The sequence below is a fragment of the Manacus vitellinus genome, unplaced genomic scaffold (genome assembly GCF_001715985.3).
Source record: "Manacus vitellinus isolate BGI_N305 unplaced genomic scaffold, ASM171598v3 scaffold_62_pilon, whole genome shotgun sequence".
NCBI lineage: Eukaryota > Metazoa > Chordata > Aves > Passeriformes > Pipridae > Manacus > Manacus vitellinus.
The window spans coordinates 1,865,193-1,882,711 of NW_021940704.1; the positions used below are offsets into that span (position 1 = coordinate 1,865,193).

The 17,519-nt window shown below is 43.7% G+C and overlaps 1 protein-coding gene across 2 annotated transcripts in view; it reads left to right on the forward strand.

Annotated features, from left to right (window-relative positions):
- The first annotated feature begins 4,396 nt into the window (after positions 1 to 4,396).
- Positions 4,397 to 17,519, forward strand: part of ATRX (ATRX chromatin remodeler) — a 77,048-nt gene continuing 63,925 nt past the window's right edge. For both annotated transcript variants that reach the window (XM_018083274.2, XM_029963761.1), the window contains exons 1-2: positions 4,397 to 4,512; positions 15,136 to 15,248. The gene's annotated coding sequence lies outside the window, so the exon portion shown is untranslated. The remainder of the gene's footprint in view (positions 4,513 to 15,135; positions 15,249 to 17,519) is intronic.

Sequence of the window (17,519 nt, forward strand, 5' to 3'; positions counted from 1 at the left end):
ATGCCGGGAGATGTTTTCTCCATGGGCACAGAGCAGCAGCCGGCACTGACCAGAGAAACGGTGGCAGAGAGCCAGAGATAAGAACCTGAACTGAAGGAGCAGCAGAAGCAACATGCAGCACCAGAGAAAGGACTCCTGGAAGGAGAGCCGGGAAAAAGAGAGCCAGCAGCCTGAGAGACAGAGTTTGGGGTAAGACTGTACCAGCCCCCCAAACTCCTTTGAGATCCCTCTGAGAAAAGAGGGAGATGGACTCCTATTAAGGAGAAGAGTTTTAGACATGCAGCACTGGAGAGAGAGAGGAGCTGAGAAGCTCAAAAGACGTCCCGGAGCTGGACCGGGACGGCCAGATGGAATGCGGGGGGAGTTGACCTTGGCTCTTCCCCCCCTTGCACTGCTGCCACGGTGGCAGCCTGAGAGACAGGGCACAGAGGCCCTGCAAGGAGCTGAGTCTCCTGGAGATACCAGACCGTCACGGAGACCCCCCTGTGTCTTCGTGATATGACGTGGTGAAACGACCTTGTCTGGGGTTACGAAGCCCACGGAAGACCCCTCGGTTGGAGGCGATGGGGCCGAGAGAGGTTGAATACCTCCCTCGTGAGTGCTGGCAGAAAGCCAGCTATCAGCTGCTGCATGTGGAGAAGACAGACAGACTGCTGCCTCAGAAGATGTTGCTGCTTAAGGACTGGAAGGGATCTGTCCTTCTTTCCCTCCTGGACTTTTATTTGGAGGGGAGAAGAGATCTGATCCACTGTAAATACATATGTCATGGTAGAGATAGTTTGTGATCATGTGTATAATGTGATATGGTATTTATTTGTACAGTCATTGTAATATATTTCCCTTTCCCCCACTTGAGTCTGGTGTGTTTTGTCTGAAAAAACCCATCTCACATTAGGTTGAGATGTGGGAGGAGGAATGGAGCTAGGGAATTGGATTTTGGGGCTATTTCAAACCATGACATCTATATTCCTGACAAATCAAAGTACTGAAGAAAGTCAATTGCTGAACTTCCTAAGCATTTGGAACATCCAAAGAAAATCAGATGCCTGAATGGCTTGTGCCTGTTTGGATGTGCTGCCCAGGACATCAGATTATGCCAAATCTCGTGGCGTTTTGTAGCTAAACTTTGTTGGGAGAAAATAATGATCCATAGTGTTCCTTCAAGATTTAATGGCAGTGGCTTGTGGTAGTCTGGTTTTAAAAATATCCACTTGATAACGGAAAACCATTTAGGCTTAAATTAGGTTTAAGAAGTAAAAATTTACACATGCTTTCATCTGCTGCGAGAAATAATTCTCACAGAGCACTTGGAAAAGTACTGGCACTTGGTTTCTGTGTTGGGCCTTGATGTTTGCTGCTTTCTAGTGCTGAAAAGGTTCAATTGTCAGCTACAAACTGCTGCTCAACTGATTCCATGCTGTCACTTTGAGCTTTACCAAGGGGAATAGAGTAACAGCAAAACAAAGAGCAAACCCAGGCCCCTCAGTGAGCATCATCTGGTTTCAGTTTTGTCATGCTTTCTGTCTGATGAATAGAGAAGGAATTTCATTGCACATAATCTGTTCCATTTAACAGCTCAGATCTTGTCCATTCCTACAAAATTAATTTAGGCATAGTGTTTTATTGGTCTGGATTAATTATGCTGCTTTTATCACAGATAATGTGCAAAAGATATATATGTAGTTTGTATTTCTAGGTCAGAAGCACATCAAGTTATTAAAATATTCTCTTGTCAGTTTATAGCTATACATGTCTTTCAGCCATTTTCCTTAAAAGTAGGCTAATATGTACTTAAGAAAACTAATTACTATCATTATGAAAAGAAATAATCGGTGTGATGAGACTTTACAGTGGCCCTTGGTTTGTCCTGAAAACTGAGCTGTGAATCCTGGAGCAGGCAGCAGTGTGGGAGTGCTGGGGGAAGGGGGTCCTGTGTGCTGGGCAAACTTAGCTGGGTGGAGGCCTGGGGTGGGCAAAATGTTTCCCCACAGATGCACTTGGTATCTGTCACATGGACTTCAGTGTGCTTCTACCATCTGGTTTTTGACAACCTCATGGCAATGTCAGGGTTTGTCTACTGGAATAACTGCTGGGAGATGGAAACATTTCCACCTTTATCTCAAACCTTATTCTCATGTTAGGATCCCTTTTTCATGTGTGACTTCAGATATAAGGTATGAATTGGAGGCAATTAAATATGGGCTTTAAACTGCTTTCAAATACCTTCTTCCATCTCCCAAGGAAATAGTAGAGGAATAAAATATTGCAGAGTAATAGTAATGAAGCTGTGTTGTTATGCTAAATCAGTCAGATATTTGTCAGCATTACGGACTAAATCCCTTGAGGAGGAAAATGAATGTTTTGTGTTCTTATTTTAATCACACAGTTGGAATCCTAATGCAGAGCTAAGACCAGGTAATGCTTCCGGTTTCCTTCATCTGACTGGTGGCAATTTGTGATGGAATTTGTAGCCGTCAGTTAACAGGGATTTAGTTTTTTCCTTCTGAAACTGAGCGAGAATGCAGGCAACATTTGGTCTTCTCCAAGTGTAGCATTGGCCACGGGGTAAGTTTGGTAACAAAGCTGCAGTTAAACCTCTGGTATTACTAAATTGCAATTACAGGATGTAGCTCTTGGGTAAAATGTTACATTTCTAAAGCAAATTGTGGTTAGACCCATTTGTAGAATCTCCCTGGAATGTGTGAGCTTGTATGTGCTGAGGTGTGAAAGTGCTATTGATTCTGATATTGTTGCCTGTGCAAATGAAATGGGTGTTTAAGGATGATTTGCTTGGATGTTTTCTTATGTTTCATACACTGCTTTATGAACACAGGTGAGTTGGTACATTTTATTTTTTCTTTAGTTTCTGCAGAAAAATATATTAATTTTCAAAACTGGTTTTCTTTATAATAAGTGAATAATACTTGTCACGTCTTTCAGATTCTGTGTGATACTGGACGTGGTTTTGGTGGTTTGTTCTGGTTTGGTCGTGTGGGGAGATGGAATTTCTCACAAAACCTCAGCCAGTGGAGTCTGGTCACCTTCTCACGAAAGTCTGTGACTGCTTTCTCTTGGAATAGGGCTGTATTCCAACCCCCCTCCTTTCACACACAACATCTGACAGGAGTGTAGAAGCTGCTGGTACCAGCAGGGATGATGGTCTTGGCATACTGAGGTGAAGCTGCCAAGGATGGTTCTCCTTGTCTGTTTAAAGAAAAACGGAGCCAAGCTGGGCTGAGGCTGCAGCAGGAGGGGAGACTTGGGGCTGCTCAGGTGGCACCTCGGCCGTTCTCAGTGTCGGTCACATCACCCCTGTCTGGCTGTCTCTACTTGGGGAGCTTTCCTCCCAAGCTTCTGGGTTCATGTCCTGGTGAGCTGTGAGTGCAATGGTTGATCGATCCCCGCAGGGAGAGGGTCATTCTGGTGATCCCCATGGAGGAAGAGGGTCATTTTGGTGATCTCTGCAGGAACCAAGGCTCATTCTGGTGATCCCCATGGAGGAAGAGGGTCATTTTGGTGATTTCTGCAGGAACCAAGGGTCATTCTGGTGATCCCCATGGAGGAGGAGGGTCACTCAGGTGATCCCTGAAGAGGCTGAGCATGATCCCTGTTGAGGAGGAGGATTGCTCTGGGGCTGTTACTGGAGTTGGGGCTCTAACCCTGAGTTACTCTTTGTGAGGGTGCTGTATTTCACCGCTCTAACCCTGAGTTACTCTTTGTGAGGGTGCTGTATTTTACCACTCTAACCCTGAGTTACTCTTTGTGAGGGTGCTGTATTTTACTGCTCTAACCCTGAGTTACTCTTTGTGAGGGTGCTGTATTTTACCACTCTAACCCTGAGTTACTCTTTGTGAGGGTGCTGTATTTTACTGCTCTAACCCTGAGTTACTCTTTGTGAGGGTGCTGTATTTTACCGCTCTAACCCTGAGTTACTCTTTGTGAGGGTGCTGTATTTCACCACTCTAACCCTGAGTTACTCTTTGTGAGGGTGCTGTATTTTACGGCGGTGATTCACTTGCTCCAGCTGAGTGGATGTTGCAGAGCGGCCCAGGTGGCCCCTGTGCTGCAGTGGCTCCTGTTGACACCAGCTCTGTCCCGTGTCCATCCCGTCCAGGGCCGGGCCGGGCCCCCTGCTGGGCACAGGGGGCAATGCACTTTGGTGCGAAATGACGTCACGGGCCCCGCTTCGTGACGCCACCGTGACGTCAGCCCCCTCCCAGCCAATCAGCGCAGGAAAGGTTGGGACGGTGACGTGAACTACCCTAGCAACAGTCGGCGCGGCGCCACCCAATCAGAAAATAGCAGTGGGCGGCCGTGAGCCAATGGGCGCTGTCGGCGGAGGCCGGCGGCGGAGGCCGGCCCGCGGGGCTCACTCCGATAAGATGGCGGCGGCGCTGGCGATGGCGGCGGCCGCGGCTTTGTCTGCGCCCAGCGCCTGAGCGCGGCCCCGGCCCGGGCGGTCGCTCCGCTCCGAGCAGCGGCGGCGGAGTCATGACCGCCAGAGCCCGTGAGGTACGGCCGGGCCGAGCGGGCCGCGGCGGCCGCGGGGTGGGGCGGGGCCGGGGCCCGGCGCGGCCCGGGCGGGCCGAGGGCGGGAGGCGGGAGGGCAGCGCCGCGCTCGAAGCCGCGGGCGCGGCGGGGCCGGGCCGGGCCGCGGGACAGACCGGGAGGGACCGCGCGAGCCGCGGGAAGGCCCCGGGGCCGCCCCGCCCCACGTGCGAGCGCGGCGGGGAAGCCCCCGCCGAGCCCCCGCCGGGCGCGGACATCGCCCCGGGCTGTCCCGGCGGGCGGGCACCGGGAGCGCGGGCACGGGCAGACCCCCGGCGGGGTCGGGGCTGAGGGAGGCGCCATGTTAAACTGTTCACAAATAGTTGTCTTTGTGTGCTTTCGGTTTGCCCGCGTCTGAGCGGCTGTGACTGACCCCGCAGCCCATCACCCACGGACGCTCCACGTGCCCCCGGCACTGTATAAACCTCCCAGGTGTTGGCACTTGACGCTCACAAATGTCACATATCTTCAAAATCAAAGTGTTGTGAGGGGGGAGGCATCACTCTGTCTTTAGTAGTGAGCCTTGGGTGAAGTTTTTTCTGTGGTCATATTTGTGTATCTTCACCTCCCGCCTGTACACTTATTTCGAGTAGTTCATAACTACTGTGTCATTTTAGCCAAAAGTTAAAGGGACGATGGTTTTTCTCCTCTTGCATATTGCTTGGTTTTAAAGCCTTAATGCTTCCGAGGAAGAATCTACAAAATCCAGATTCTCGAAGATATTTATCGTTGTTGATGTTGATCACATGCTGATGTAGGTCATGAGTACTGCAAATGCACATTATTTGGTGCATGACTTCCCAGCAGTTTCTTCTGCATGTGTTACTTTGTAAGACAGGGATTGTCCATCTTTCCTTCTTTCTCCTCACTCCCACTTTCTCTTCTCTGTGTTCTTAAAATACTTTGAGAGCTTAAACAATTTTTTTTTTGTTGGATTGATTTTTTTGTGTGTAAACTGAAATACTAATTAAGGGGCTTTCTCTTTTTTCTTCTCCAGTCCTTGAAAATCAAGAGTAGAGTTTGATTTTTGTATAACAAAAAGATCTGGGTTATTAATATTTATGGACCGGTACAGTCATCATTATATATTCTGAAAAATGCTTTTCCATTTGGACCACTTTGCTTTTTATTTTATTGTGATGGTTGTGTTTTGTTCTCTGTTCTCCCATATTCTGCTTTGTCTGTTTTTGAACTACTTGTTCATGGTCAAGAGGATGAGGGGTTTGTACTTAACCTGTTCCACATTCTTATGTTGTCATTACTGCAACAATTACTCTTTCTACCAAGGGGCTGCTTTAGTTGGTGCTTCAGAGGAAGAGGATACAGAAGTCATACATTTCCCATGCTATTTTTAGATTACCTGTAGACAGGATTGGATTATTTCAGATTATTTGTAATCTGGAAGATCAGAAAGCATGTACAGAACAGATCTGAAATTGTGTGTAGTCTTTGGGTGGGAACCTGTCCACAGAATAAGCAGCCCTGTGCCAAACTGCTTTTAGGATGGGCAGGATAATGTTTTTGTGCCCCAGACTTTCCTTCTCTTCATGACCTCAGTTCTCATTCAGTCCAAATGTTTGTTATAATTCTCATCCCTCATAGAGCTCATCCTGAGCAGTTTGTCTGTATTTTACCAGAACAGATCTGTGCCAGGAGCTGGGCATGGATTGCAGGGTCCCAAGATTTCAGGGTTATGATGAACACATTGCATGGGCTTTTCCTTATTTCTATCCATTCAAGTTCTACTTAAAGTTGGAGAGAATGAGGTGAAAAAGCAAATCACGTGCTGTCTCTCTCTTGTTCCTGTTTCCCACAAGTCCTCTGGCTGTCAGCTGGCTGCATTTCTGTCACCCCACACGTTCACTGCATCCCCTGCTCTCTGCAGTTCTGCTCGAGTCAGAGGTGTGCAAAAATAAAGTACCAGGGGATTGTTGTGAACATTCTTTGGAGGGTGTGCAGAAAATTAGATTTGGATGGAGAAATCTGTTCCCAGCACTCGTGGAAGATAGACTTACAGTGTTTAAAAGAAGAATAATCAATCAGTACTGGTGTGCTGTTGATGAAGTTTTTAAACTTTTGTTGTAGGGAATACTTTTATATAATATTAAGATCTTAGGAGTCTCCCATGTCCAAGATGAGAGATTTAGAATGATGAAAACTGGAGTAACTTACTAAGAAACTTTAAAAAATAATGCTGCCCCTGTAAATGTTTATAAAGATTTCTCTACAACTTTTGTCCCAAAAACTTGGACGTTTTGTCCTTTTTTTTTTTTTTTAAAGTGGAGGAAGCTTTGTCATAGTGACTTACCCCATTCCTACAAGTTCATACATTGTACAAAATAAGCATGGCAGTAGAAAAAGAAGACAACTTTGGAATCTTACTCACTTGAACCTTCTGGTAGTCAATGTAGTGACTGCGGATTTTTTAAGTTGGCAAAATAATCTTGGCTCTTATTTTTTTTTTTTTTGTCCAGACTTTTCAGCTCACAGTGTGATATTGCTCGTTTGGTCTTAAGGTTTTTGTTAAATTGTCTGCATTTTTCAGTCAGTTGACTGTTCTGAGTGATATTGCAGGGTCATTTGAGGCGTGTTATGTGATGCCACAATAATATAATTGGAAGGAAGTCAATACCAGTCTTCCATATTCCCTGAAGGGACAGCACAAGTTCCCGGCTTTCGTGATGTCCTGGAATGGGCATAGGTGGATTCTTTGACTCTTCCCCCAAGAAGAGCAAATCTGTGTCATCTTCTGTGCCAGATGTGCCCCAGAACCAGTGTTTGCACCACTTAAATTCTCTGAGAGGATCTTACTGCAGTGACTTTGTTATTCCTGGTTTTGTGCAACACTTTATTAGGGCTTTGTAAGCTTTGTGTCAGGATTTCTGTCAGGCTTCACTGAAGGTATCTTCATTTTCTATGAAATAATTTGGTGTGACAGAGGGGTGTGTAATACAAATTCTGCAATAAGTGACCTTAACATCCTGGAAGCTTGAAATTCCCAATTCTCTTATAGATGAACTTTTACACTCTCTGCTTGAAGGGTGGAAAAGGGAGTGCTTTTTACTTGGCTATAGCTCACCAAAAGAAGAAGCCAAAGCAATGTGAAAATGTGCTGTGTTCACCATAAAACAAATGTCTGTTGTCTGTGATGAAGTTAATTTTCAATTGGATCACTAGAGGTGTCTTTTATAAAGGAAGAGCCTGAGGATGGTGCTGAACCTCATGGAATCACTTTTGGTATCACTGGAGCTCAGCTTGTGCCTGCAGGTGATTTGGAAAAATGAGTTAGTTCAGGGACAGGCCAGTGACAGGTTGTTCCATTGGTGTGGCAAGAGGAGAAAGAAGAGATTGTAGAAATTCAGTGGCAAATATAATGGAAGGTTTTATATTGACTTTAAAAGAGGTAAAGTGCCCTGATTTGCTAAAGGAGAAGAATAAAGCTTTCATAGACTGTAATAAAAACTAGTTATTATTCAAGATGGACGATGGATTGATTGGTGGTTTTTTTCTCTAGAAAAGGAGTGAAACCTTGAAAAAAATCAAGAATTTGATTACGCAGGTTGCTGACCACTGTCAGCTTTAGTGCTATTCAAGCAGTTTATTTGCAAGTCCGAAAGCTGCACAGTTGTAGAAATTTCTATCTGAGTAGGTCCAACTGAAGGTTTTTTAATAGGTTTAGCCTAGAGGCCTTGTTGGGCAAATACATCTGTCATGTAAAGCAAAACTGGAAAATGGGCAATAAATTCAGGACTGACAGTGGGGCAAACTGAGATGGCTTTTATCTTGTAAAATAAAAAACTAAGCTTCAGATGGACTACAGCCCTTAAAGCCTGTGGCAAGCGTGATTGGGAATATCTGGGAGAGCTGAAGGGACAGGCTCTAATTCTCAGAGAGAGTTTGTGCTGAAGGATGTCTCATTGAGAACCTGTGATCAACTCTGGGAGCAGAAGGCAGATGAAGTAAAAGGCAGTTTTAGTGAGGGGCCTGATGCTGTTGGACACGGAGCCCTTCATTCCCTTTACACAGAGATGTTTAAGCATTTTAAATACATTTTAAATACCAGCTGCCTGGTTTGTGTGTTATATGTGCTAGTTTGAGCTTCCTTTCATGGATTAATATGGTCAGGTGTGCAGTTCATGATTTTATAAGGGTGAAAATACTGTGTTTAGATTTTCAGGTGGTGACTTCAGTCTTTTTCAGCTTGCAGAATATTTCACTGTTGAAGTTACACTTCCGTGTGGCATTGAAGCCAACCTAACAGTGAGATTGGTTGTCTTTGTTTTGTGTTTGTGATGATGTTGTTTGTCTGAGTTTAAGATCCCATTAAGGAAACAGGTTAAAAGTGAAAGTTTATTTTCACTTCTTAGTGAAGCACAATAACTCATACCATGTCAACAAAAGGAAATTCTGTAATCTTCCTTGAGCAGCATAAAGGGTCTCTTAGTGACTTTGAACCGCTGCTTTCTCATTCCCCATGTGTGTCTGGAGGAAGATAATTCTGTTTACTTGTCTGAACCTGTTGTGCTGTATTTAAGCTCCAAAGTTACTTCATCCACATCACTGAGTGTCTTCAACTGTAGCAGGTATCACTTGATTAGGCCCCTGTGGATTTAAGGTCAGTTCTAAACCAAGTAAAATACTGAGTGTGTGTTAACAAAGTCTCTTTAGCACAGAATCTCTGATGAAATGCTGAATGCCTCCCTCTCTTTCCAGTTAGGGGTTTGGTATTCAGCTATTTCCTGATGTACCTGATTTAGTAAGTTCAATATGGTACAATTCCTTCTAAACAGAAGAGAACTGTTTTACTGTGATAATGGTCAGACACTGGAGCAGGTCACCCAGAGAGATTGTGGAGCCTCTGTCTGTGCTCAGAAACTGCCTGGACATTTTTCTGGATGACATCCTGTATCTGTCTGCTTGTGCTGGGGCATTGGACTGAGACCTCCAGAGGTCCCTTCCAGCCTAAGGGTTCTGGAATTCTCAGTCTCTTACTTGACCATGTGTAACTTTGCTGCTGCTGAAGTCCCTTCCTGCCCAGCCCGGGCTGACACCACCTCTGCTTGCAGGAACATTCACACTAGTGAGCAGTGAGCTGCTTGAGGGAAATTCTGAGATTCAGGAGAAGAAATGGCTACTTCCCATGTGGATCAGCTGCTGTGTATAAGTCAGAGCAATTACTTGTATGGAGTGGAGGAGAAGGGAGAGAACTGAGGGTGTGGGGGCATCAGGTGTGCACGAGGCATGAGGGTTTGTGTCCTTTGGCAGTGGAGCTGGTTGATGCCAACACAGATCGTGTGATCCTGATTGTAAAACCTCACCTGTTTTGGCATAATTTGGTCCAAAATTTGAATTTGATCTAGAGTTTACAGCATCATGTTGCTTTGCCCTTGGAAAATCATTATCGAGTTAAAAAATAACCCCTGGGATCAAGTGCTCTGTTTCCCCGCCTTTATAAAACCATATTTTACTTTTTCAACTGATGCAGTGGTAGGCTGATTTTATTTTCTGCTTTTGTATTTATTCTGAGAGAAGTAGGCTTCTTAAGATATTGCAGGTGTGTTCGCTCCTTTTTTTACTGGGATAAGAAAATAAACAATTTCTGTTGCAGATTTTATCCTCTGTCACTCTTTCCAAAAGCTTTAAGCTATTTCATTCATGTGTGTTCAGCCACAATACTGACATGTTTTGTATGAAACAACTGTACTATGTAGGCTCTGCCCTCATAACTAAAATCTTTGAATGGGGGTAAGTCTAATCCCTTTCCTTCTCATCAGGAAAAAATTTATGAAGATTTTCAGGTGTCACAATACTGGCCTGATTATATGAAGGCACAGGTACTGTGTCTTCCCAGCATCTTAATTAAGTTAGTCAGACTTTTGCTGTGGGTTATTAGACTTCTGCTGTTCACACAGGGATACAGACTGAAGCAGAGGATGGCAGTCTACAGACCAGCAGTTGAAAAGCACATCTGGTTTTATTTTTCTGTAATTATTTTTCCTAAGGATTGTTTCATTTTGTCTGGTTAATAGTTATTCTGCTGTATTTCATTTCAACTTCAAAAGTAAAAAGTGACTGAGATTTAACTTGAAGTAAACGTAAACATGAATTTAAAAAACTTGTGCCCTTGAACTATTTTAAAAGTTTAAACAGTCTAAAGTTTTAGACAAGTATTGAATGTCAGGAAGGCAGGTGTTTAAGAAAAGCCTATTTATCAGCATTGGGATAAAAGCTGGAAAGCACTCCTGTCTCACTGACTTCCAGGAGCCACTTGAAATTCAGATGAGGGGCACTTGTTTAGACTAAAAGTTGGTAGGATCCTATGGAAGAAGGACAAATTTGTTTGTTTAAAGAAAAGGTGGTTTTCCAACTATTCTTCCAGATGTTTGACAGTAACTGACATTCTCCACCGACATTTTTGAAGAAAGTAGATAGACACTGATTGCAATAACCAGGTTTTTAGTGCAGTTTCACAGTATAATCCAATGGGACTGGGTTTGCTGCTAAAATGGCCAATCCTGTTCCTTCCTGGCTGTGAATTTTCATCACCTGAGCTGCCTTCACAGGGAATAACCATGTGAACATGTGGCAAGTTGGATCCAAATGAAAACTGTTCCTTAAAATTTTATTTGTCCAAGGTGATGTGACTCGCTTTGGGGAGGCAGGATCAACAGCTAACAGAGGTGATGTGCTGGGCTGACCCTCACTGGACACTGGGTGCCCACCAAAGCCACTCCAACACTGCCCCTCCTCTGCTGGGCAGGGGAGAGGAAATACTATGAAAAGCTCATTTTGAAATAAGGACAAGGAGACCACTCAGCAATTACCATCACAGGCAGAACAGACCCCACGTGGGGAAATCAACTGAATTTATTACCAATCAAATCAGGGTAGGGTAATGAGAAATAAACCCCCAATGTTAAAACACCTTCCCCCCACCCCTCCCTTCCTCCCAGGTTCAGCTTCACTCCTGATTCTCTGCCTCTTCTCCCTGAGCAGTGCAGGGGGACGGGCATGGAGGCTGTGATCCCTTCATCACACCTTGTCTCTGTCGCTCCTTGCTCCTCACACTCCTCCCCTGCTCCAGCGTGGGGCCCATCCCATGGGAGACAGTCCTCATGGACCTCTCCTGTGTGGGTTCTTCCCATGGGCTGCAGTTCTTCCTGGACTGCTCCAGCACGAGGCCTTTCCCAAGGGGTTCAGGAGCAGCCTGCTCCAGCACGAGCCTCCTGCGGGGGCCCAGCCTCCTTGGGGCTCCCCTGCTCTGCTGTGGGGTCCTCCCCGGCTGCAGGGGGGTCTCTGCTGCTCCATGGACCCCCAGAGGCTGCAGGGGCATCTCTGCTCCAGTGCCTGGAGCTCCTTCTTCTCTGGCCTGGGTGTCTGCAGGGCTGCTGCTCTCACACACTCTCACTGCTCTCTCCCAGCTGCTGTTGTGCAGCAGGTTTTTTCCCCCTTCCTAAATATGTTATCCCAGAGGCACTACCAGCATTGCTGGTGAGCTCAGCCTTGGCCAGCACTGGGTCCATCATGGAGCCCTCTGGCATTGGCTCTGTTGGACATGGGGGAAGCTTCTGGTGCCTTCTCACAGAAGTTTGTCACCCTGTAATCCCCCCCCCAAAATGTTGCCACACAAACCCAGTATAGGTAAGAACATACAAGGGGACAGTGGTCACAGCCAGATTGAGTGAATTATGTTGCGTCTAGATCAGGAAACCACCTGTCTAGTTCTTTATTTATTCTAAATATTTGTGGACTCATTTAGCCTTAGAGGTGATTTGCCTACTATGGACCTTTTTGTTATCCTGTTAAAGACCAGGCATTTATAGTTTGATTGTACAGCGCTTGGTCGGAATGTGGGTAAGAAATGGTATTCTTACAAGATAGTTTCCCAAGGTCACAAATCAGGTTCATGGCCAAGCCAATAATAGCAGGGCACCTTCCCTTTCATTCCTGTTTTAATTAGGCTGAACAGTGTTGAAATAGCTCTGGACTGATGGTGAAGCCGTATGCTTAGTGCACACAAGTCTGAGAACAATGGTGAGTTGTTCCATGTCGAGGAGCCTGCTTGCCTCAGTAGTGCTTCTGACATGCTTCTACATTTTTGGCTTTCTATGTTTTTTTAAAAAATACACGTTTATAGGTTGTGATCAATTTAATAGTGAATGGGTCTGTATTGCAACGAATAAGGATTTTGCAGTAGAAGCTTTAAAAAAGATAGATTATTATTCTCAAGTATAAATACATGACATATAAATGACTTTTGTACAAAACCGAGTACAGCATTACCCTAAATTAACATTTCTCTCTGGTAAAGTATAGTAAGTGTAACACCTTTTCTTAGGTTTGACCTGGTGTTCCTTAATACAGCCTTATAGTACAAAATGATGATTAATCAAGAGGAAAAGCAAGCTAAGAAGACTTTTTAGTATTAATTTATGTATTTTCTTTTTTAGTTGTTTGTCAGCAAGAACATTTTGCTCTGAAAATGATAATTTTAGTCTAGTTAGGGTAAGAGTTAATAAATGATAGTAGATAATGTTCCAAGTGTTAGTCACAAAGACACGTGCCTACTATACTGAGTTTGTTTTGTATTGAGAACAATAATACTAAACTCATCTGTAGTTCCCATTTTCTTTCTGAAATGCTGGTACCAAAACAAGTTATTTATAAACTAAATGAACAGAATTCCACATGTGGCCCCTTTTTTTGGTTTTTACTACCAAAAATGTACTTTCTTTTGGCCTTTCTAAATGTGCGTTATTTCTTCAGACCATCTGGAGTGGATATAAAATCTCTTTATATGCTTTTACTATCAAATAATTTTGAACAGCCCTATTTTTTTTTTTTAACTTAATGTGAGTAAATTGTCATTAAATCTCCTTTCTAAAGGAGAGCATGCAAGCTGTTAAAACTGCAGTGTATCGTTATCATCTTCCATAATGTTTTCCAAGTATGCCCTCCATCCATGAGAAGAAGGGAAGCCCAGATTTAGGGACTGGCAGTTGTGTAGCAGCATGAGTCCAGTAATTAGAGGGAAAGACTTTTGGACAGATTGAGAGGAAAATTTTAAGATTACACTTGAGAGTTAACCAGCTTTGTTACACTCTTTCAAAGTCACTTGAGTGATTGATGGCACATATGTAGTCTTGAAAGAAGAGTGCCCTTCGCTCATGCAGAGGATCTTTGTATCACAAGGTGCTGTTTTGTTTTATTTTGAGTACTTCGGAAGATTTAAAGAAATTTAATGTTATTTTTTTAAATGGATGTTTTATGCTGTTTTATTTGTGGTTCTTTTCATTGGTTAAAATAGTCATTTGCATTGACGTGATGATACCCTTTCACTCATTGTTCACCTGCACGTCCTTCTTATAAAACGGGATTTTTTTAGCAATAACAGGTAAAATTGAAAGAAGCTAATAAAATGATGTGTTCAGAGAAACAGTAGAGATGGTAAAGGTGAGTGGGTTGAGGTCCTGCTAAATACAAGTTCCTATGAGCTGTAAAACAGGGACAGAAAATGTTATTTCTTCCTGCTGTTGGAAGAGTGTGTTGCAATGAATGGGCTCCCTTCTGCAGGGGGCAGGGCAGGGCAGCATTGGAGGAGCCTGTGGAGCAGCTGATAAGGCAGGATGAGTCAGCCTGGCAGGTTCCAGAGCACCCAGAGTGGGCAAACAGCTGAGGGGGAACTTCTCTGCAGGGCTCCCAAAGCCCTTGGGCTCAGCACCGCGCCTGCAGCTGCAGAGTCCTGTCTCAGGGGATTGCAGAGGCTCTGGGAGGAGGAATCTGGAGCACTGCATGGACAGTGTGAGGGAGCAGGGTGTGGGCTCTGGGGTGGTGCCTCCTGAAGGAAAGCTCGGGATCAGGGGTTCCCTGCCGGGGGCATGGACAGCACACCTGCAGCACACCAGGCTGGCAGCTCCCGGGCTCTGGCAGTGCCAAGGGAAGGGTCCCACTGTCTTCTATAAATGAGTTACAGTTCTCATCCAGACAGATCAAGGAACGATCTGGTCCTGCCTGGCTGTTTTTTGACCAAACGAACACATGACGCAGCAGGTTTATGTAGATGGTTGGTTTTTAAGGAGAGTTTGGCACGAGCGTGTTCATCTGCCACACTCAACACACCTGCTTTTTTCAAAGGCTGTAGGTGAAACTGCTGTCACTTCTAGTGTTTTATATCCCCAAAGGTTACATTTTTGGTAACAAAATCAAGATTTTATTGTTTTTACCTGTCTAGTCTCTGACAAAGTAGAATCTTAAATTAATTTTTCTCTGTCTTCATGACATAGCAGCATTACCACTCAGATTTTCTTGAATTCTGTCAGTAATTGTAAACAGTAAAAATGACTTAAAATAGAATTGTTATTATTGACAAAGTCCTTAGTGCTTTTTCGTCAATAAGGGTGCACCTACCACTTTGCTCAGGTTTTAAAAAAATTGTGTGTGTTTTATTTACTTTGATATACTTATGCAGAAACAAATGTTTAAATGTCTTGTAGGTGTGTATTAATTGAGATGAAACATAATTTCTTTCAAGTTTGGTAAATCAGTGAGCTGTGTAAGTCATTTGAAGTATTACTTGTATTTTAACAGTGAAAGCAAGTTGAACACATTGGTACAGAAACTACATGACTTCTTGGCTCACTCATCAGAAGAATCTGAGGACGCAAACTCTCCTCCAGCATTATCTAAAAACAAAAGCACAGGTAAAAACACATCTTACGGGTTTTTTTTACTTTCAGTGTATATATGATTCTCAAGTCAACTAACTTGCTGTTGTTATTTCAATTTATCACACTTCACTGGGGCAATTATACAAAGTCCTAATGTGATTTATGTGGTGATATCTTAATAAATACACAGTAGACCTTTGATGCAATATTTATTTCAGTTCTGAATCTTTCTAAATGTGAAAAAAAAATCTAGCCTTCTGGTTAGATTTACCTTCTATGAAACACAAGATGGCAAACACACATGTATTTGCTGTGCTAGGAATTCCTTGTTCAGTGTTCCTGAATTTATAAATGCAGTATCTTGGTTCTTCTGCTGAAGTAAAGCTTGTGCAGTCCTTGTAGTTGTGGAAGAAGTTCTGGAGCTTATGCTTTCGTAGTTATTTGAAAAAGATTTCTACATGTAATCTGGAAACATTTGAATAGGAAATAAGATTTCTGAAAAACCTTGAGTCCTGCACTAGGTCAGAATTGGTTATTAGAATTTTTATGTACAAGTTAGAAATAGGTAACGAATTTTAAACACTGTTTTGATTACAGTGATTAAAAGTGAAATAATTTCGTATCAGTACTGAATAAAATCTGTTTCCAAATTTAACTGGTTAAACTGTTTCTTAGTTTAAATTGGATCTGATACAGGTGCAAAACCTTTCAGTCTCTACTGTTTAATGAGCTAAAAGCTGTGCTGAAGCGGTGGAGTCCAGGAGAATGAGAGTGTGCTGGCTGTGTTATGGAGTTTATTTTCAAACTCCTGTTGTCCTAAGTAATATCTTCCATGGGTTTTCTGACATGCTGTTTTTGTCTTTTAATGGTTTGTTTTGAGAGAGTCTGCTGCCTGTGGTGCTCACCAGCATCAAACTGAACTGCTAACGTAGGAAAAAGAAATGACTCCTGTGATACCTCAGCAGAATAGTAAAATAAACTGTGGTGTAGACACATCTCAAAGTGAAATTTTGCTGAGGAGCACACTGGGAAAAAGAAATCTTTTCCTTTATCCTGTGTAGTTAAAAGGTAGAATTTGGTTCCTTGCTGTAAAACACAGATTGTCTTTGAAATGGGTACACTTGCAAATTCATAGCAGGCCTGTTTCAGTGTTGGTTTTGAGATCTAAAAGAACATATTGAAGTAGAAAAGTCAGGATTAAACACTTAAATATTAGGAAATGTCAGAATTAACTGTGCAAATTTCCTTCCCCTCCCAATGTTCTGTGGATGATGACGACGTCTTTAGCAACTGTGCTTGCTTTTTTTGTAATGCACAGGATGCTTGGGGCCAAATCAGGTTTATATAGTAGTGGATCTTGGATTGTTCCAGCATGTGGGAGATATGTGAATTATTGGGTACTGTGTTGTGAGGAGGGAGATGATGGTGAAGGTTAAGTATGGCTTAGGAGAGTTGGAACATGTCCCTGCCACACGCAGAGGTCAATTAAAATAGGAAGCAGTACTTGATTTTCCAGCCTTACTGATGTTTCAGTCTCCCCTCTGCACTGGCACTGGATGTGTCCCTCCTGTGCCCTGCACGGTGCCAGGGGCAGTCCCTGGGCTGCTCCAGTGTCCAGTCCAGCCCCTGCCCTGGGAAGCAGGGAGCAGGAGCAGGGGGTCAGCACTGGGAGCTGGGAGGGGATGGTGCAGCCACTCCCTGGTTCTGTGGGAATGGATAGGGAGCAGCATGTGAGTACCAGGTCCAAGTGCAGAGTCTGCAGGGATTGGAGCTGCCAGAGCAAAGAAAGCTCTGCCAAGATGTACAAACTGGTATTTTCCATGGATTTATCACTTGGCCAAATTGGTCAAGAGTAGAAGGTGGGCAGCATGCGATCTCCAGAAGGTGTGTCACCCTCCTTCCAAATCTCAGGTTTTTTCCTCAGAATACAGAAATACCTGTAATATTCTAGAGAAGAAATTTCGGGTATTTAAAAGAGCCAAAAACATCTGCTTCCATTTTTTTATTCCCTCCTTCACATGCAGAAATGACTGAATAATTTTTGCTGCAATTTACTGAAACAGTTCAGCCCGGGTCAAATAGCCAGCACTGAATTCTCCAATCAAAGTGATTTGATTATTTTAAAGTGTAGAAGAAAATTATTCGGTTTTCCCAAAACTGAAGTTTAAGTTGCAGTGCTAGTAGTCTTATGCTAAAATCACAAATAATCCTGATATTTACAGGATAATCCAGGATTGTAATTATACTTCCTTCTCTGTAGTGCATCTGTTAGAATCCTGCTGTTCCTGACCCTTTGGAGCATCT